We start from the raw sequence: 21,548 nt of genomic DNA, 5'->3' as shown, positions 1-21,548 counted from the left end.
AGCCTTTTCCTAATTTAAGACCAAGGACCCAGAACTTGACTTGGGAACTGCTGTTTTGTTTAGTCCTCTACTCCAGGAACTTCTCATTCCATAGGAGACTAGAAACCTCTGTAGATCTGAAGCTGTCTAGCTATTCTTTTCTTCTTTGCCATTTAAAAAATACAGACATAGGGCTGCCCAGTTAGCTCAGCTGGATTGAGCATGGTTTTAACTGATGTCAAGGGTTCGGATCCCCTTACTGGCCAGTCACACACACACAAAAAAACCCCAAAAAAACCTGTATACACCGAGACCCACATAAAAGGAAGATGATTTCAAAGAAATAATACATCTTGAATAGTCTTCGGGCAGTTATTTTACTATTCAGAATCTAATGGGAAAGCAGAGGTAAGAACACTCTTTATTTTTTATTTTAACATTTACTTGTACATATTTGTGGGAGGCATGCTTATACTGCATAATGATTCACTTAGGGTATTGTTTCAATCCATGCATGTACTGCAGAATGATTCACTTAGGGTAGATAGTATGGTACCCTGTAGTCCACCACTTTTCCTCCTGTCCCTCCCCCTCACCTCTGGTAACCATTATTCTACTCTCTACTTTTATGAGAACCACCTTTTTTAAAAAAAAAAATTCCACATATGAATGATATCGTGTGGTATTTGTCTTTTTGTGCCTAACTTCACTTAACGTGATGGTTTCCAGTTCCATTTATGTTATTGCAAATGATAGGATATCCGTTGGTTTTTTTTTTTTTTTTTTTTAGTAGCTGAGTAGTAAGTATATATAGGCCAAAGGTTTTTAAATCTGTTTATCCACTGATGGGCATTTAGATTGATTCTGTCTCTTGGCTGTTGTGAATAGTGCTGTGATGATCGTGTGAGTGCAGGTGTCTTCTTGATATGTTGATTTCATTTCCTTTGGTATGTAACAGTACTGCGATAGCTGGGTTGAAGGAGAGGTATGTTTTTAATTCTCTGATCAACCTCCACACTGTTTTCCACAATGGCTGTACCAATTTGCACTCCTACCAGCAATGTGGAAGGGTTCCGTTTTCTCCACATCCTCGCCAGCATTTGTTATTTTTTTGTCTTGTTGATGATAATCATTCTAACTGTAGTGAGGTGATATCTCATTGTGAAAACGCTCGTCTTTAGAAAGTAGGTTTTACAGCAAATGGTGCTGGGATAACTGGATATCCATATGCAGGAGAATGAAACTAGACCCATACCTCTCACCATATACTAAAATCAACTCAAAATGGATGAAGGATTTAAATATACACCCTGAAACAATAAAACTTCTTAAAGAAAACATAGGAGAAACACTTCAGGAAATAGGACTGGACACAGACTTCATGAATACAACCCCCAAAGCACGGGCAACCAAAGGAAAAATAAACAAATGGGATTATATCAAACTAAAAAGCTTCTGCACAGCAAAAGAAACAATTAACAGAGTTAAAAGACAACCAACAGAGTGGGAGAAAATATTTGCAAAATATACATCTGACAAAGGATTAATATCCAGAATATATAAGGAACTCAAACAACTTTACAAGAAAAAAACAAGCAACCCAATTAAAAAATGGGCAAAAGAGCTAAGTAGGCATTTCTCTAAGGAAGATATACAAATGGCCAACAGACATATGAAAAAATGCTCAACATCACTCAGCATCCGGGAAATGCAAATCAAAACCACACTGAGATACCATCTAACCCCAGTTAGGATGGCTAAAATCCAAAAGACTCTGAACAATAAATGCTGGCGAGGTTGCAGAGAAAAAGGAACTCTCATACATTGTTGGTGGGACTGCAAAATGGTGCAGCCTCTATGGAAAATGGTATGGAGGTTCCTCAAACAATTGCAGATAGATCTGCCATATGACCCAGCTATCCCACTGCTGGGAATATACCCAGAGGAATGGAAATCATCAAATCGAAGGTATACCTGTTCCCCAATGTTCATCGCAGCACTCTTTACAATAGCCAAGAGTTGGAACCAGCCCAAGTGTCCATCATCAGATGAGTGGATACGGAAAATGTGGTACATCTACACAATGGAATACTACTCAGCTATAAAAACGAATGAAATACTGCCATTTGCAACAACATGGATGGACCTTGAGAGAATTATATTAAGTGAAACAAGTCAGGCACAGAAAGAGAAATAACACGTTCTCACTTACTGGTGGGAGCTAAAAATTAATATATAAATTCACACACACACACACACACAAAAAAAAAAAAACGGGGGGGGAGAAGATATAACAACCACGATTACTTGAAGTTGATACAACAAGCAAACAGAAAGGACATTGTTTGCGGGGAGGGAGGAGAGGGAAGAGGGAGGGAAGTTTTGGTAAGGGGCAACAATAATCAACCACAATGTATATCGACAAAATAAAAGTTAAAAAAAAAAAGGTAGATCTAAAAAATTTTTTAATCTTGAAATAAGTATAGATTAACAGGAAATTGCAAAAATAGTAAGGAGAGGTCCCTTGTATCCCTCACCTTTCCTCCAATGGTTACTTCTTACTATGCATAGTACAATAGCAAAGCAGAAATTGATATTGGTACATTTTGTGTGTATAGTTCTGTGCTGTTTAAACACATGTGTAGTAGAGTTGTGTAACCATCACAGCATCAAGACAAAATTCCATCACCACAAAGATGTCACTTGTGCTATGCACACACCTGCCCCCATGTAAATGGAATCATAATATGAGACCTTTGGAAATAGGCTTTTATTCACTCAGCCTAATTCCTTGAGATCACCTGAGTTATGTGACTCAATGTTTTGTTCTTTTTTATTGCTAAGTAGGATTCCATGGTATGGATGTACCATAGTTTGTTTAACCATTCACTTATTGAAGGATAATAATTTTTTTCTAGTTTTTGTCTACTAAAAATAAAGCTGCTGTGAACATTCATGTGCAGGGTTTTGTGTGGAGATGAATTTTTATGTCTTTGGGACAGATGCTGTTAAAAAATTATCCAGTGACACTTGTAAAAACATGGTAAGGAAGACTTTTTATTCAGGACTGTCACAGGGGGCAGTGCAATGGGGTCTTGCAGTGGGGGAGAGAGATTAGGCTCAAATCAGAATACAGCATGGGCAAGTAGGAATTTATAGCCAAGGAGGAGGGTGGGGGGTCAGTGGGTGGAAAATTACCAAGAGGAAACATCAGGGGTGTAGTGGATTGAATTATGTCCCTCCAAAACTCATAGAAGCTTGAATTGCGTCCTCCAAGTTTTATGTACTAGAAACTTAGCCCCCACTGTGACTGTTAAGAGGGGTGAAATCTATTACGGTAATTGAAAGGTAGGGCCTTGAAGAGGTCATTAGATTATAGGACTGTGCCATAGAGAATGGATTAAAAACTGTGGCCATGGGTGTGGTTTGGAAGACTTTAAAAGGGTCTTTCTCTCTGCTCTCTCTGCCTTCTACCATCTTGCAATTTGAGATCTCTGGGTCACTGTTGCCACCACCAGAAGGCCTTTGGACTTCCCAGCCTCAGAAACTGTAAGCAATAAATTTTGTTTTTCGTTATAAATTACCCAGTTCTTGGTATTTTGTTATAAGCGACAAACGGACTGATAAAAGGGGTAAGAGAGATTCTGGCTAAACTGACCTAATAGGATTCTTGCTGAAGACAGGCCAGGGTGATCAGACATCACTTGGGGTGGTGTGGAGAATGAGGAACCTGATCAGATATCGAGGGTGAGGGTGATCAGATTATCAATGGTGCGGTTTTTTTTGCTAAGCTGATTTAGCAAGGTTCTTCATTAAAACTGGATTTTAAAAGGAAGTGCACAGACAGGCATAGGAGAAGGTTCAGGATCCTTACTCAAGTTTGGCTAAGCAAAGAATCTTTGTCAGTACCCAGGAGGGCAATTGGTAGGTTACGTGTAAGTGTGTATTTTGTTTTTTTAAGAAACTGCCAACCAAACTGTCTTCCATAACGTCTGTGCCATTTTATCGGCTCACTAGCAGTGCGTGAATAATCCATTTCCTTCATATTCTTGTCAGCACTTGATATTGTCATTATTTTTTATTTTAGCTGTTTTGTTTTAGGTGTATAGTGATGATCTCAGTTTTAATTTGCCTTTACCTGATGGCTAGTGACATTGACCATATCTTTTCATTTGCTTATTTGTCATCCCTATATACTCTTCAGTGAAATATCTCTTCATATTTTTGGTCCATTTTCTAGTTGATTTTTTTTTTTTTTTTACTGTTGAGTTTCAAGATTTCTTTATATATTCTAGGTGAGTCCTTTGTCACACATATGGTTTGCAGCTTATTTCAGACTGCTCTTGTTTTTTCACCTTCTTACCAGGGTCGTTTGCAAAGCAAATGCTTTAAATTTTAATGAAGTCCTATTATCGTGGGTTTTTTTCTTTCATTGGTCATGCTTTTGGTGTCACTTACCATTCCCACTCTCACCCCACTCCCAGCCCCAGACAACCACTTATCTACTTTCTGTCTCTATGGAATTGTCTATTCTGGATATTTCATATAAATGGAGTCATACAATACCAAAAAAAGCCCTTTGTGTCTGGCTTCTTTCACTTAGCATATATTTTCAAGGTTCATCCATGTTGTATCATGAATTAATTTCTTGTAAGGCTTCATTTGTCTTTATGGCTGAATAATATTCCATTGTATGGATAGAACACATTTTGTTTATCCATTTGTCAGTTGATGGACATCAGGGTTGTTTCCATGTTGTTGCCTGTACCAGAACAGTTGTGCGCATAGTCTTTCAGTCCTTCGCCTTCCTCATACATGACACACACATGTGTTCCTATATGTGTGTATAGTTTTGTTTTCTTTTTAAATAATGAAGGATTGACTTATTTTATAATTTTTTTAAACTTAAGATATTTGGGCTATCTTTCCATGTCCATACAAATAGATAAGATATATCCATTCTTGAGACTGTACAGTGCTTGGTGTGGCTGTTTAATTGATTCCATACCGATAAACATTTAAGTGACATTGGGTAACTTCCTGTTTTTCTTACATAGCAGTGGCAATAAACATCCTTATACAGGTATCTTTCTGGTACAAAACTCATTTTACGTACTTTTGGATTTTTCTCTGAAGTGTCACTCATTGTTCACTTATTCAAAAGTGTATTGATTACTTTCTGTGTGCTGGGCAGTGGATTATGCTTAAAACATAGGGACACAAGCACTAGTAAAATGTTCTTACTGTGCTCAGGACTCATCTTTGTAAAGAAAATATAGATATCAGTAGATAATGATAATTCACTGTGATAAGCACACAATGTTTTATTACTAAAATCCTGTGCAACAAGTAACGACATAAGGAAGAGGGGAGGATTTAACATAAGAGGAGGTATTTGAGATGGGTCTTTGTGAGGACCAATGGAAATTCACCTAGCAAAAGATAAACATAAGAATACTTTGACTTTTCAATTAAAATTGCAAGTGTGAAGAAACATAGAAGCATTAAATAACCTAGCATATTTAGGAAATAGCAAATAGTTTACTATGGCCAGCAGGAGGCTTTTTGGCAGGGATTGTAGCAGAAAACAAGGCAGATTAAATAGATTGAAAGCGGATTATAGGAATCTCTGAATGCCTTCCTAAAGAATTTGGGACCTCGTTTTGTACGTAATTGGAAATCACTGAAAACATTTAAGGCACACTTGTATTTTTTAAATTTCAGTAAATATTTACAGTTGTGCTGACAACATTTTAGAACATTTCTATCACTTCTCACAGTTAACTGCTTCTACTTCTTGCTCTACACAACCACTGCTTTGCTTTCTGTCTCTGTATGCCCCTTCGAAACATTGCACGCACAGGGAAGCACGCAATACGTAGTATTTTGCATCTGGTTTCTTTCACTTAGCATGTTTTTGAGGTTCATTCATATTGTCATGCATATCAGCATTTCTTTCCTTTTTATTGACCGATGATATTCTATCCTGTGGATATGCCACACTTTATCTCTTCAGCAGTTTATGGACATTTGGATTGTTTCCAGTTTTTGGTTATTATGAGTAATGCTGCTTATGAACATTTGTAGATAAGTCTTTGTGTGGACACATTTTCATTTCTCTTGTATAGTGTCCTATGGAGAAAATTTTGGAGCATATGGTGAGTTTATGTTTATATTTAACTTTAGGAAACTGACAAACTCTTCCCCAAAGAGGAAGAAAAGTATAATCCCATCAGCAAAGCATAAGGCCTCGTTTCTCCATGTGTTCACCAACACGTGGTATTGTCTGTCTTTGATTGTGGCCATTCTGGTGGCTACCTAGTGATATCTCATTGTAATTTTAATTTACATTTTTCTAATGACTTATGTGTAATTTTTTCATGAAGCACAGTTATATTTTAGAAACACAGGTACAGTGAATAGAGGTAAGAAAGGAGGCGAGCTATATGAAAGATGAGAGCCTGCCCTAGATAATGTGTAAAGAGATGGGGAAGACAGATCTTAAAGATATGTCAGAGTTAGAATGAGCAGCATTTAGTAACTGCCTAAATATAACAGGTGAAGCAGAAGGAGGTGGGACTTAGTGAGCCCAAGATTGCAAACTTTTGCAGTTAGGTGGATGGTGCTGCCATTAGCCAAAAAAGTGATTTACAGGTACCTAAACAGTTTTTGTGCTGGCAGATGATGACTTGTATATCAATGCTGTTTTCTTCATGAGCCACTGGAATAAATATCTAATAAAGTTGTTTAATACTGTGGAAATAAGAGTCTAGTTTAAGAGAAGGTTCTGAGCTGAGATAATTTAGGGGAGTTACTGTATAGGTAACAATTGAATTCATGTGTGTTCTTAAATCACTGTGTCTGCTGGGTTACTTTTTGGTAACTGAAAATTGTTAAACAATAAGAGGATTTAATATAATAAAAAGATGCAAGTTAAGATGGTTCTAGTATTAATTCACTCAGGCATAGCAACATCAGCAAGGACCCAGGTTCTTTCCATCTTTTGATGCTGCTGCCATTCTTGATCTGTTGTGTTGTCCCCTTAGGCTGTCTCCTCCTTCATGGTGCTGTGTTAGCCGCCACTGTTCCAACTGACATACTGAAACCCAGAGATGCATGCAAAAAAGTGGGGGGTAGATGTTTTCACCTGGGTTGCTTTTATCAAATAGGAGAACCTTTCTCAGACGCTACCTAGCAAACTTACTGTCTTGTCTTACCACCCAGAATTGCATCAGATGTTTGTGGCTAAACTGCCCAGTGATAAGGGGAATGGAAATTGCTGTAACTGGCTTAGACCAGAGCTTTCTAGCTCAAGTATCTTTTTCTGATATCTCTCTGGAAGAAACCTTTTCCCTTGACTTTTGGTTCTCTTCTGTAGGTCAGATAGGTTACGTTTTCTAGACAACTCGGTTTCATATTCAGTACTTTGGATCAGCTAATGTTTGCTGAAATCATACTCTGTGTCATGAACTGTGCTAGATTCTAGGATACAGAGACGAAGAAGAAAGTTATAGTTTGATATGGAAATAAACTTCAGCAGAAAAGTGCCATTATAGAGTTGTGCACTAAAGTTCATTTGATTTATGGGTCTAATACCACTCTTTATATCTTTGGTTTTATGAGAAAGGGCATTTTGAGTTTCAAAATCAAGCTTATATTCAATTTATAAATGAGTTAGAACACAACCTATTCATGAGTTGACCTTCCCTTTCTGTTATGTAGCCACATGTTTTATTATAGAGGTGCATGGTAAACCTAAATTATACTGTTGATTTGAGTTACTTAAAGCTAAACCTATATCATATTTTTCTGGATTATAATGTTTCAGTTTTCTAGTTAATATACTGGAGGTTTTAAAAGTACTGCCTTTAGTTTAAGATCCCAACTGAAATGTTTGTAAAATATATATTATTTTGTAATTTGGCACTAGTATTTTAAAAAATGGTTATATGAATGCAGCTATAATGTTTATAGCAGTATTTGTACAGTATATGTGGTGCTTTTTATGGGTGCTGAGAAGAGAGGAGAAATGAAGATAGGAAAGGGGGGGATTTGAAATGGTAGAAGGAAAATATGTGTAATCAATATTGCTGATTCCTCTGAATGCTAAGAATTTCACTACATTTTGATATCTGGTACAAACTCATAAATCTTCAATTTCAGCTTAGAATGAGTGTATTTATCAAAAGCATATTTATGCTATTCTTTTCTATAAAGCAAATCTTTCTAATAAAGGTGACATTCTTACACCTCAGAGTCAAAAATAACTATAATATTCACAGTCAGTGTTTGTCCTTGATGGGTTCTGTATGGTTAGCAATATTTTTAAAGTACCTTGGTCATTTAAGATTTAAGTATTTTAATAATTTTAAAAACCAAGAGGGATGTACACATTTTGATGGCAGAAAAAGATATTTTGTAAAGGAAATGTGGGGTTAAAATGAACTTTTCACCTTAGTTTGCAAATAATTATTAACTTGAAGAAATTCTGATGTTAGCCTAGGTCTAATTATAAAATGTTAGAATATATTAGAAAGATTTGATTTTCATTTATTCCAACTTATTAAGAAGCTCTAATGCATTTTTAAAAGAATTACCTTCTTTTTAATGTGTTTTCTATAACTAATAGGTTTGAAATTTTCAGACACAAAATCTTTGGTGCAAAAATTACTTATTTAGTGTTTCGTTTCTCCCTTGCCATCGTAGGCACAAGTCAACAGTGCTAAAAGCCTGTGGTAAATTGTTATGTGATTAAAGTTGTTTGGAAAATTCTACCTACGTAAATCCTATTTGTATGCATGTATATATATTTACAGATTTATACTTATAGGATTGTGGAACTGTATGACAAAGGTCCTAATTTTTACTTTATTTATACAAGTTCTAATACATAGAAAGTGATTTTTGCAGTTTCTGTAGTGTAGTGGTTTAAAAAAATAATAATAATGATTTGCAGATCTGTGCTGTGAAGCACATTCTTTCCTTTTATACACCTCTGAATGTTGAAATAAAATCTTACTTGATTTTCCTTAGCCAGTCTTTTTTTTTTTGGCATCTGGCAGGTATGAGGATCCAAACCCTTGACCTTGGTGTTACAACACCACACTCTTCCGACTGAGGTAACTGGCCAGTCCCTTCCGTAGCCAATCTTTAGAAAAGATTTTCTGAAGTTTATGTTTTGTTATGTGTTTATACATGTGAGAGAATGGAGGGAAAATAGATGATTTGGGGTCTTGGACTTTGAAGATGGGATTTTTGAAAGTTCTTTTGGTTATGTATTTTCCTTTTTTTTTTTTAACTTTAGACTTAGCCTAAAGCTTATAACTTTTTTTTTTAAACCGAGGAAACAATGTTGTAATAAATAGTGCTGTAATAAGCAATGATTAGTAAGTCGTTTACATGTTAATTTTATTTATTATTTGACCCACTGGAAATATCTCATAGAATTGAATCAGGCCATGAATGTTTAAACAGAGACACTTCGTTCACACCGTTTTTGCTGTTATGGGAATAGATTAATCTGAGCTTGTTTGACGCAGTGATTACCTCCTCTCTCTCCTTCCACACACACCCTTAGGGAGGAATGGAGTGGTTGACAAAGAATGGCTTTGAAAGAAAATCTTTATGCCATTTCTAAAATGGAAACACAATGCCTTTTTTTTTTTTTTTTTTTTTGATTATATAAGGGAAAGTATTTAAGACCATGAATGTTTCAGAAAAAAACTAAACAAGTCTCCATTCCTGTCCTCCCTCATTTCTGAGTGACATTGAAAGTTTTATAGTCAAATGAGTATTCTGAAAAATATTAGGGACCTGGTTAAGTGATGGGTAACTAGTGCATTGAGAAGACTGTTAACAGCTCCTAAATGCAGACAAAGCATTGCTGACTGCTTTCAGGGTCAGCCTATCTTTAGTTGGACCATGAAAGATTTAGCGTGGGCTTATTGGCAGCCTGTCTGCTGAGTGGAGACTCTTGTCTTTAAGAAAGACTGCTGTCTGATATGCTAGACAGTTTCAGGTTGCCCCAGTTTACATGAATTTAGTCATTATTGCTAAGACTGCTAAACCTCAGTGTGACACAAATGATATTTCTAAATGGACCTGAAGACAAAGGTAATAACATAGGTAGTGTTCATACACCTTTTAAAATTTTCCTTTTATAATACGAAGCAGAAGACCTTGCTATTTGAAGTTTCAATTAAAAGATACATTCAGTGAAATTATTTTTAAGATCTACAAGTAAACACACGTATCTTTAAATAAATTAAAATTTATAATGGTTTTAATCTTTTAGGTTTATGAATGTTTGTCCCATAAAGCAGTAGTGTATGAATGTCAGTATTAACATAGTTGAAGCCTATCCCAACCAGTACAGTTAATTCTTTGCCCTCCTAATGTTTTAGGTAGAAGTGTCACTGAAATTAAAACTGTTTGAGACTTTCTGATAAAAAGTGAGAAAAGAGGTAATAGCTAGGTTGTCAAATATATTTTTGCATAAGTAGGAATCTGAATATTGTAGAGTTGTAAATTTTAGTACCGCTTCTAGCTATTCCTGTTTTTTCATATCGAGTTGAGGTTTTTGGGTTTTTTTCCCCAAAAGTTTAAGATGACATAGAAATTTTACATATGAGTACTTTTTTTGCAGAACTAACTTTACAGACTTCTTTGGGCAGAGATTGGGAAAATGGTAGTGATAGATTTCTTAAAAAACTGTAAAACTTTCCATTGCTTTTACTTTGAAAATGTATAGTTTTACACGTGAAACATTTTTAGTATTGCTTCTGCATGGTTATTCTGACAAAGTTCTTTTTTTTTTCTAAACAGATTTATGAAAATATGCATCAGTTTAATACTGTCTTGGAATTCATGAGATGGAAGCATAGGTCAAAGCCGTTTGGAGAGAATTGGAAGTATAGTTTTATCTAGCCACATCTCTGAGGTAAGAAAAAGACTTTTCAGAAAATAATTAGGATAATATGAAAATTCTCATTTCTTACCAATAGAGAATAGTCCTTCTGTATTACCACTGCAGCTTTATTTGAGCTTCTTTACATGCATTACAATACCACAACTTTATATTAGTTTCTTTAGTCACCTTCCTTATGAGTTCATAAATAATTCTAATTTATTTTACTCTTTTTGTAAATGTTGAACCTCTTCAACATTTCAGAAGTGAAAAGTATTTATTTCTTACTCATAATCATTTTTTTAACTACTTGTAGAAAATAAACGTTAAACAGTTTATATATTTATTTCTTCCCTCTAAGATTTCAGAGCAAAGTTCAGAATGGAAGATTGTATTAAAAATGAATGTTTACAATACTCTGAAATTTTCACACATTTTAGAATTCAAAGTAAGATGTTTAACATGTTAGAATAATAGATCTTTGGAGATAGAATTTAATTTAATGAAGTAGGACTTGCAATCATGCCAGAGTAGGATGAAAGAAACTATTCTAAGACAATATGTACAGGGAAATCAAGCTTATTGTTGTAAAATCCATTTAGAGACTCAAATTACCAGGTAAAAGGTTTGAATTCTTCTGGGATGTACATTTGAAAAAATAGGTAGGACACAGAGTTTTGTGAAGTGGCCTCTACTTTCCCTTCTGGAAATGAGTTTTGCTCATTGCTTCTGCTTACAGTGTTCACTCAGTGCCCCTGGGATCTGCTTTTCTGAAAAATACCATGACTTTCTAATTCTTTTATGAGGTTTTATATTCTTTGATTGCTGTAATAGTTGTCATTTTTTTCTCTCGAGATTTCTCTTGGTTTCCTTGACCCTCTGCTCTTCTAGTTCTACTTCTTCAGTTACTCCCTCATGATTATTTTTTCTCCTCTTTTAAATAATGATCTTCTCCAAGGTTTTATCTTTGAAATTCTTCTACTTTTTTCTGTATGTCTTTCCTAATCTCATGATTTTATCAATTATCTCTAAAATGCTCTCTCAACTTTGTATCTCGGTTGTGATATTTTCTCCAAGCTTCAGACCTATGTTTTCCAGTTTGCAGGATGGCCTGGCTTTTTAGCACCTCAGACTTCACATTATGTACCACTTACTTCATCCTGAGTTTCATACCCAGTGTTCCCCTTTCTGTTAGTGGACTTCTTTGTCACCCAGGCTCAAAGTCTCAGTACTGTGTCTGATTTCTAATCTTTTTCTTTCTACCTTCAGTCAGAGATCGAGTCCTAACAGTTTTACCTCTATGAAGTATATGAATGTTTTCATCTTCTCCTTTCTAATCCCTTGTCACCATCCAAGTTTAGGTCCTTATATTACATTTCACTAGAAATATTGTAGGGCTCTCCCAGCTTTGTGCCTCTCCTGACTCCTACTTCATTTCTCATGTTGATACCAGCTTAAATTTTCTAAAAGACAGTTCTACATATATTGTCAGTGACTCTGCCAGCCTGCCAAAGTAAGGACAAACTCTCTAATATTAAAGCCTCTTAACAGTATAGTATTGAGTGGGTGACACCTTTGCCTCCATCTGTCCGTTCATTTCTCTTCCCCTTTAAACATTTACTAAACTTACCTTCTCTAAGCCAGGCACTGTGTTAGGTGCTGAGAATACAAAATGTTCTGTAAAATGGGTTCCTCGCTTTACTGTCAAAGCATAGTCTGTTTAGAGATGGGTATGGAAGTATTTAATTCAAGTGCAACTTGGAAAGTGCTACTGTAATTGAAAAAGCGCACTGGATCATTCCCCACGATTTACTTATATTGTAACATTACTTTGTCAGGCAGGCTTGACATAGAAGAGATATTTGAGTAGAGTCTCGAAGGATGAGTAGAAGATTGCTGAGTACAAATTGGAAGGCACGGGAATTTCATGACAGTGCCCAGCACAAGCGGGGAGGAAGCTTGAAAATGTATAGAATGAAAAGGAAACAATAAATAATTTTTGTATGGTTTGAATTTAGGATGTGAGAGGATTTGAGGGATAAGGCTGGAAGAGATCTTGATTGTGAAGAAGAACTTTGAGTGCCATGGTAAGGAGTCTAGACTTTACGTTGTTAGTAACGAGCAGTTGTTGAAGAATTTTAACAAGAGGTGTTTTGGATCATAACTATGTTTTGTTAAAATTAATGTTGGTAATATGAATGGTAGTTTGGAAGGAAGAGAAACCAAAAGCAGAGAGAGAAATTAGGATATTTTTAATTGTTTCAAGCCAGAAATAATAAGGCTTTCAATTAAGATGGGGCGAGCTTACCTGAAATTATGAAAACTGGTAATATTGATTATTTAGAAAATGTTTAATTTTCTTCTCCTATACCCCTATCTACTTACTATATTCTTCAACCAGTGATTTGAACATGTCCTGTATTTTCTTTCCTCTATGTTATTCTTGTCTCCTGGCATACTTCCCCCCTTGTTCTGTCCTGTGGAAGGCCTGTCAGCATTTGAAAACCCATTTCAAATGCCAATTTATCCCAAAAGTCCTTTCTGATCTTTTTGCCTTTGACTCTAGGAATATGCTCCTCTCTGGTTTAAGGCCCCAAAGCACTTATTTTTGTTCTACAGGATGTTTTTGGTTCCTGTTAAACTGTGTGACAGCAAGTCTCAAAGGAGGAATCAGAAAATACTTGTAACACAGTCCCCCTTCTTGGTTTATAGTTGAGTCAGTAAGGTTAGCATGTAAGTGATACTGTGTAAGTAGTGATAACCAGCATGGCCGAGTAAAAGTGATGAGTGCCAGAGGAGTGAATTACTACTGCAAGTCAGGGTCCTGTAGCTCTGAGAAGTACAGATAGGACGTAGGAGGGGCTATTTGAGCTGAGTCTTGAAAAATGAGCAGAATTTGGACAGGTAAAGAAAGAATTAAAGGATATTTCTGGAAAAGCAGATGATTAGAAAAAGAATGTTTTTGTAGGAATCTGGTGGATTTCTTGGAAAAGGGTAGGAAGTGTGACACGAAGAAAATTGTACTTTCGGGAAATTAGCAGTAATGTACAAATATACATCATTAGTGAAATGGAGTGTGGAGTAGGGAGCTTAGTTAAAAGGCTGTGGCAGTAGTTAGGCGTGAGGTAAACAGAATTTAATCAGAATGGTAACGGAAATAGAAAAGAAAGGCTGAATGGCATAGGTATTGTGAAGGAGGAAGGTACACTGATTTGTGGCCAGATGTTGGAGTGAGACAGGGATGCCCAGATTTTGAGCCTGGGTGGCAGGAATAATGTTGGCATTGATAATAGCAAATGTAAGTTGAATCCTAGTTTTCTGAATCTAGAGAAACATTAAAACTGATGTTGTACTTTGCTATTCATCTCATAATTTGCTTACATACAACAAATATTTTGTACATTATTTTTCAACTCTTAGCATATTGAAAGGGACATATTATGAAAACAAAGTATGGCTCTTTTAGAAGAACAGTTTTAAAGGAAATAAATACTGTTCTGTTCATAGTTATCTTTTTTGCTATAGTTTTAAACGCTGTGTACGATTTAGTAAAACTTAAGAATGTTTGAAGTATTTCTGTAGGTATAATTTTGGCAGTACAAAGATGGTATCTTGTTTTAGTAGCATTACTGCTAAATGAATAGAGACCTGTGAAAATTTTGTTAAGCAGAATTGGATGGTTTCATATTAACAAATAAGGGTTAGTATGATAATATTCATTAGAGAAATACCTTATGTGAGGTAATTTTTACTTTGTAATATAAAACTGGCTTTTCCGGTGCATTTATTAAAATTCTTTTCGACTGTGAAATGGAGGCCTGATTAAGGACTTTGCAATATTTAGAAATATTCTAACAGTGTATATTGAAAATAAAGTAGTCACTAATTGTTTCTTTCTTTTTTTTTTAAAACTAATTGTTTCTTAATGTGTAAAACTGGAAGACAGTATGTTATTAAGGAAGGAAAGCATTCATGTTAAAAAAAAAAAAAAGTCAGGCTTTGTGATCGAACTGTTACCAAGTTATTTTCTCTAACATAAATACAATTGAGCTCTCAAGTTAATTAACATTTGTACTGTTTATAATGTACATTTTAAAAAAGATCCCCCTATCATCCTTATCTCAGAATAGTCACAGCAGTGTTTCCCAAAGTATGGAACATGTACTACTGGTAGTATTCAGAATGATTTAAGGTGGTATACAGGTGAATTTTTAATATTTACATATTTATTTTGATGATCTACTGCTCATGGCAATGAAAACTTTTCCATTTAAGGTGGTGACAGTGCTTTTCTCTTTATTTCTCTCTCTTTCAAACTGTGGTTCAGAAACTTGAGTTAATCATACTTTCAGATTATGGCAGGAAACTTATTATCTTTATTCTCTGTAAGGCTCCTCAATTGATTTACTTCATTTTGTCTCTTTTTATTCTTGATCCTCTACTCCCATTTTCCTCTCCTCCTGCCATAGGAAACCACTCTAATTTGTTTGCTATATTTCTTTGAATGAATGTATCCTTATAAAAAAAACATACAGTGTTGTTGGTATGTGTGTGTTGAATTGACATAATTAGGTTTTGCTACAAATATTTTGCCTTTTTAAAAATTGTTTTTTCTCAACACTAGAAAGATCTCTACATGTTGCTGTCTGTACACGTGTTCATTGCTTCTTAGTTATGTTTAGTATCCCGTAATATAAAGCACCACATTCACTACTCTAAAGAGGCAACATACTCTGTTTAAAAGCACAGGCAATGGAGCCAGATTGCTTCGGTTTGAATCCTGACTTTACCACTTCTGAGTTTGGGTTACCAGGAAAGTAGAGCCAGAGAAAAGGACCCATGGCTGGGTAGTTTCTTTGGGAGATGAACCCAAAAAGTGAGAGAATGGAAAAAGAAAAAGGAGTAAAGTTCCATAGAGTGTGTAAATGAGCCCTCTGTGGGTAACTGGGTTCAGTTCCCCTGGGAATCCTCTAAACATACCTCAGTATTGTCCCACCAAAGGACAGGGAGCCTGGGACGTTTATCCACCGACTTTCATCTTTTGTTAGTTGATGTTTGCTCCTAGAGCTTAACTCTAGCATTTCTGTGGTTGTGCCTCCATACTGCTGAGCAGTCTTCCTTAGGTTTGGAGGAATATACAGAGCAGCATGTCGGCTCACGCTTGTTGTCAGATACTGTCAGACAGCATCTGGAACTGTCCACCTAGCTGCAACGAGAGGAGGTAGGCTGAGGGAACATGCTGCAGAGCACTGCCCGTGTCTGCTGTAGTCAGCCCCTCTTATCACTTAGATTACCTCATGCCCCGCTGAATCCACTCTGTCACTGACCCTTCAAAGTGATGACTAGTTATAATCACTAAAAGAAATGTCTAAAACAGAGGGTTAGTGGAATAAGCTGTAATCCCCACTACTGCAACTGGTCCTGAGGCCATAATTGATGTTCACCACATGAAGCTCTGTAAGCCTTCAGATAGTAGTGTGGGCAATAGCATGTACTCCCTGGGTGTGGAAGGCAAACCCACATCTGTAATAAGTGTCAGTTCTGCACCTTCCTGTGTTAGCTGGCATTCAGCAGAGAGAGTAATTAGGTCATCTGTCATCAGAAAGAGCCTATGTTGTTGGGCCATTGTAAAGCCTTTCTCTCTTTCGCTGTGACTGCTCCACTCATGGGCCTGTTGTGGAAGCTTTGAGGTGGCCCAGGGCAGAAACTGGCTGACAGCCACTGACAAATAATCCCATCTGTAGCCGGGATGTAGTTCAGTGCCTCTGTTGTTGGTGCTTCGTGGGGGTGTTAACATAAGACATAAAGATTGGTACTTTGGGCTGACTCCCACTCGGCCATCAACGTGCCTCTTCTCCAGGCTCCTTTTCTCTTGTTTTCCTCTTGCCCCTTCCATCCCCCTAACCAATCAGCCAAACTATTCTCCACTGCCCAGGAATCCATGTTTTTCCCCCTTCACGATACCCATTCAGAGAATGTCCCCTCTTCACTGTCTTTCAGAGCCGTCCAAGTAGGGCCGTAGGACGGCAGCAGTCTATTTTTTGATGTGTATCTGTTAACTAGATCCCAGGTTTTTCTTTCTGTTATCAGTCACCAGGAACCTACCATAAACTTATTGGTGTGAGTAGAAATAAAGACATCAGTATTATAGCAGTAGGTAACATGAGGTTCTGGGCCACCTCTTTTAGTTTACTACCTCCCTCTGGACCTGCCTAGGCCTGTTCCAAATATACAGTCTCCGCCATGCAGTGGATTGCTGCTCCGCCTGGTGTCGTGACTTGGTGGATCGTTATGGGTAGTCCCAGTCACAGAATCCTTAACTCCTTGGTTGGGCTCTCTGCTAGGGCCCAGCATCATGTTAGGTGCTCCTTTTCAAACAACGCTGTAGAAGGCATGTCCTTGCTTCAGAAAACGTGGAGGTCTCTGCTGCAGCTGTCCTGTAGGCACTTGTCGGGGAATCCACACAGCATCTCAGTCTACCACGAGTTACTAGTGCCTTTGAATCTGTTGAGCCTGAGCATCACCTTGCTCTGAAGCTTCTTTGCTGAGATCCTCTTCTCTAAATCTTCATCAGAACTTGGCAGCCTCTGAGTCACCTGATCTCTTCGATTCTGCTTAAGTAGTTCTGGTTTTAAGCTTAGTCTTCCTGGCAGTTACTGAGTTTCTTTTAAACGAGTTATGTTTTTCTATGCCCACTCCTGGGGTTTTTGGGTTCTCTAAGCATTTAATTAGTTCTGGCTATAGGCATCTATTGTCCAGTGTTCCAATAGACAGACATTGGTAGGCAGAATTCTTCTATCTTGCTGACTAATAAGGAAGGAACCATCGAACTGTTACTCTTTTCTTGAAGCTCTGGGAGGGGTCCTCAGTGTTTCCAGGCATTCACAAATGCAGCAGTGTTGCCTCTAGGTCTGTAGCAATCTGTTGTATCTAGCAGCCATTTGAGGGCCTGCACACAGCCTGGCAGTATAGCCCCAAGCTTGTAGAAACAGACCCCTTTGAAAATTTAGAGGCACACCCACTTGCTCCTAGAGAAACCTGGAACTCTTGGTCTCAGAAACATCCAGGCCTTGCCTTCAGGCTTTTTGGTTATTATGCTATTCCAGAAAGGCTGGTTTTTATGGTTACTCCAGAAAGGCTGGTTATTATGATCCTCCAGAAATAGAGAAAAGTTTATTCCCTCTCTCATTGAGACTATTTCCACACAACGAAGTTTTTAAGATTCCATGATTTTTTTCTTCATTTAAGTTTGGTGGATAGGCTCCTGTTTACTTACTTGGTTTTCTGTGTCACTTCCCTTTTTCTGTCTATAAATTTTAACTCACCAGTGGCAGTGGTGGAGTGCTCTGAATCTGTTCTGATCCTCAGGGCTGCCTGAATCATGATCCTTCTTTGTCCAGATTAAACTGTTAAATGTTATTTGTCTTTTCATATTCTAGTGGCATTTAAATTCATAACTTTATCTTCTAAACTAGTAACTTCTGTCCTGCCATGCCATCTTACAGTTTCAACTGTATGTCATTGCCACAGTCTAAGTGTCTCAGAAATTCTGGTTTAACCTCTGGTTGTTTCTGCCTCCCACATTCTTTTCTTCTCTCCTTCCTTCCTTTTCTTCCTCCCTCCCATCCACCTTTTGTGAGATAGGGGTTAGGGACGGTCTCATTGCCTCTTTATAAGACAGTTTTTTAATTTTTAAAAGATTATATGAGCAGCACATGAATAAATTCTTATAGAAAAGTCTAAGCAATGTTTACCAAAGCCTGAGTCCCTCTTCACTGCCCTCCCTCCCAGTGCTCTCATCACTACCTTCTCCCCTGCCCCATTTCAGTGACCTCTTTTTGTGCCCAGATTATTAGTCTGCTTATGTATTCTACTCCTTTGTGAGTTAATTTTGGTATTTAATATCTGTAGAGCTAGGGCTAGCTAGGGTCTGGAGCTCACAGACACCTCGAGCGTATTCACAAACTCTTCACATGCAGGCTTATGAGCTAGGTAACCAGCAAAAAGGTCCCTGGAGTCTTGGTTGAAGAAAGAATAGTCTTTATTCATCACACACAACATTAATACCTACGCAGTCCACAGAGAAAATCAGAAACTCAACTGCTACCGGCAGAGTCCAAAGAGAAACTGAAACTGAGCCACTTTAAGCAGAGTAAACATGCTCTATTTTTAGACTGGAGCTCTGCTGGCCAGCGCTGCTTCACAAACTGAAGAACACACAATTGCAGTTAACTAAAAAGATATATACCAACTCCACCTGCACACAACTTGTTTACAAAGAAATGTGGAGGGAGCCTGACTAAATTATCCTATTTTCCCCACAATATCTTTCTAGAATACCACACAATGCATCTTGATTTTCAATTTTATTTTTGTAAAATTATACATTGCCTCCTAAAGTTAGTGTGAGGATTAAATGAGACAACATATGTAAGATATGTGGAACATGTATGGTGCATAGTTAGGGCTCTAAGTGTGAACTATTTATTATTATTCTATTGTAATTAAATCTTTAGAATTACTAATTATTACAGAATTATTATTGGTAGGCCTCCTCATAATATTGTTTGTGTCTTCTTTATTTTTGTGTGATTAGACTTTCTAGAGATGTGTGTATAGGTCTTTTCATAGAGCCAGCATTTGGTTTTTATAGACCATCTCTACTTTTTTGTTATACGCGAATACTTCAAAAAGTTCGTGGAAGAATAGAATTAAAAGATAAGAGTCTTTCCATGAACTTTTTGAAGACTCCTCGTGTATTTAATAATTTTTGCTTTTGTAACATATTAATTGTTCTCCTTCCTTTGGTACCCATTCTTGTTTTCCAGCTGTGTTACACATATATTCTTTTATTTTGAAACACCTTTCTGTTGTTTCTAAAGATTTGGAACAGTAGGGTACAATTTGTTCGTTTTCCCAGCCTTATTCAAAGCTGCTCATATGTTTTTTGTTTTATTTGGGGTTTTTTCTTTCTCTTTTTCTTTTTCTTTCTTTTTTTTTTTCCTTTTTATGATTTCTTTTTTGATTTTTTTTTTTTTTTCTTTGCTGCTCATATGTTTTAAAAAGTTTCTTCCTTCACCAGTATTTCCTGGTAGTCTATAATCCTTCCAACAGCCTAGGATTTTTAAAAATAATTAATTATTATTATTTTTTTTTATGTTCTAAGATGTTGTGGGGCAGTGGGAGGGGGAATAAGGGAGGGGGTTGGGAAATGGGGGTGGGGGGAGCCATAGCTGGCTCCTTCCCTGGCCTGGTTGTGGAGGGTTGGGGGGCTGCGGAGCCCCAGGAGGTTTCTGGCAGTGGCTAGGTTGTCTCTGGGCTGGTTGCAAATGTCTGGGGGTATGGCTGAGGCCCTTGGCGTGCACCCCTACACCCCACCCCCCACCCCCGCTCCACAAGGTTTTATAGGTGTTTTTTGGTGGTGTTAAGACCTTTGCTGGTTAATGTCAGAACTTTGTCTCTGATCTGTAAGTTTTTTGTGCTTTTTTTCAATTCTGTGTTGGATTATTCATTATTCCCACCACTTTAACCTTGCACTGGAACTAATTTGTTGTCCTTTGCTTCTAAAATGAGGAACTTCCTGTGGGAACCAGCACTTGAGCCCTATGGTTGAGCTAAATTGCTGTTTTGCTGTTGATTCTCTAGGGAAGGCTTTTTATGCAGCTCAGGTTTTAATTGTTGACCTTGTAAGCACTTCTGGGCCGTCTGAGGTTCGTTATGTCTGGGTTGTGTGGAAACTCTGGTCTGAGCCTGTGTTTTTATAGCAAACTGCACCCCCTGCGGTTCTATATTCCTGACCAGTCTCCACTGAATGGGCCTGTGTTGATTGGGGGGCAGATCAGCTGTCCATGCTGTGCCCCAATGTTCCCCTGGTGGGCCCATCTCCTCCAATCCCTTGCACGCCAAACACTTCCCATGAGGTGGGCCATGCGCTGGTCCTTTGTGATGACTCATTGGCCTTTTTCAGTTGTCTGTGTCCCCTTGCTCCTGTGTTGGTCCATGGGAACCCTGTCAGTGGTCTTGCTGGCCTGGGGGCCACCAAGGCCCTCTTCTCCCACACAGTCTCCGAGCAACTTTACACAAAGGGCACAGCCATGGTTTTTTGCCCTGTTTCACTCCATGTGCTCACCAGGGACAACCTTGAAATGGCCAGGGGTATAAATGGTTGCAGCAATCCTTTCTTTCTCTGCAATTAGGTTTAAACCTGGGAATGACCCATGACATCTTCATCTCTACTTTCTCTCACATCTAGAAGTTGCTAAATTCTGTCAACTCTATTTCTATAATAGTTTTCTTTTACTTCTCCATTCCCACTGCCTGTAGGTCAGGCTGATTACTTCTTTTTTGAACTATTGTAGTTATACTTTCTCTACTCTACCCCCTTACCTTTCATCCTGAGTAATGCTTCAAGAATGATCTTCCTTAAACAATAGTGAACTTATTTCTTTGCTCAAAAACCTTTAATGATTAAATAAAATCTAGCATTTGAGGATCTTTATGACTTAATTCCTACCTACTCTTAATAATTCTTTACCCCTTTGTTCTTTAGGAAAATCATAATTGAAAAGATAAACCAAATATAAAATTGTACAGTTATGCTGTTTTTCAGTTTTACTTACTTTATTCTATTCTTTGTCTTTACCATGCTTTTCTATCTTCGTGC

The 21,548-nt window shown here is 37.3% G+C and overlaps 1 protein-coding gene across 2 annotated transcripts in view; it reads left to right on the top strand.

The window, feature by feature from the left end:
* The window catches only part of BMPR1A (bone morphogenetic protein receptor type 1A), a 151,204-nt gene that overhangs the window by 63,570 nt on the left and 66,086 nt on the right, over positions 1–21,548 (top strand). Inside the window, exons 2-3 of one of the 2 annotated variants that reach the window (XM_063084597.1) lie at positions 9,042–9,098; positions 10,804–10,918. The gene's annotated coding sequence lies outside the window, so the exon portion shown is untranslated. The remainder of the gene's footprint in view (positions 1–9,041; positions 9,099–10,803; positions 10,919–21,548) is intronic. The other variant, XM_063084592.1, reaches the window with a different exon arrangement.

This window comes from Cynocephalus volans, chromosome 2 (assembly GCF_027409185.1).
Source record: "Cynocephalus volans isolate mCynVol1 chromosome 2, mCynVol1.pri, whole genome shotgun sequence".
In the NCBI taxonomy this organism is placed as follows: Eukaryota; Metazoa; Chordata; class Mammalia; order Dermoptera; family Cynocephalidae; genus Cynocephalus; species Cynocephalus volans.
The sequence above is the reverse complement of the archived record's forward strand: the minus strand, read 5'-3'. Positions and strand labels throughout refer to the sequence as shown.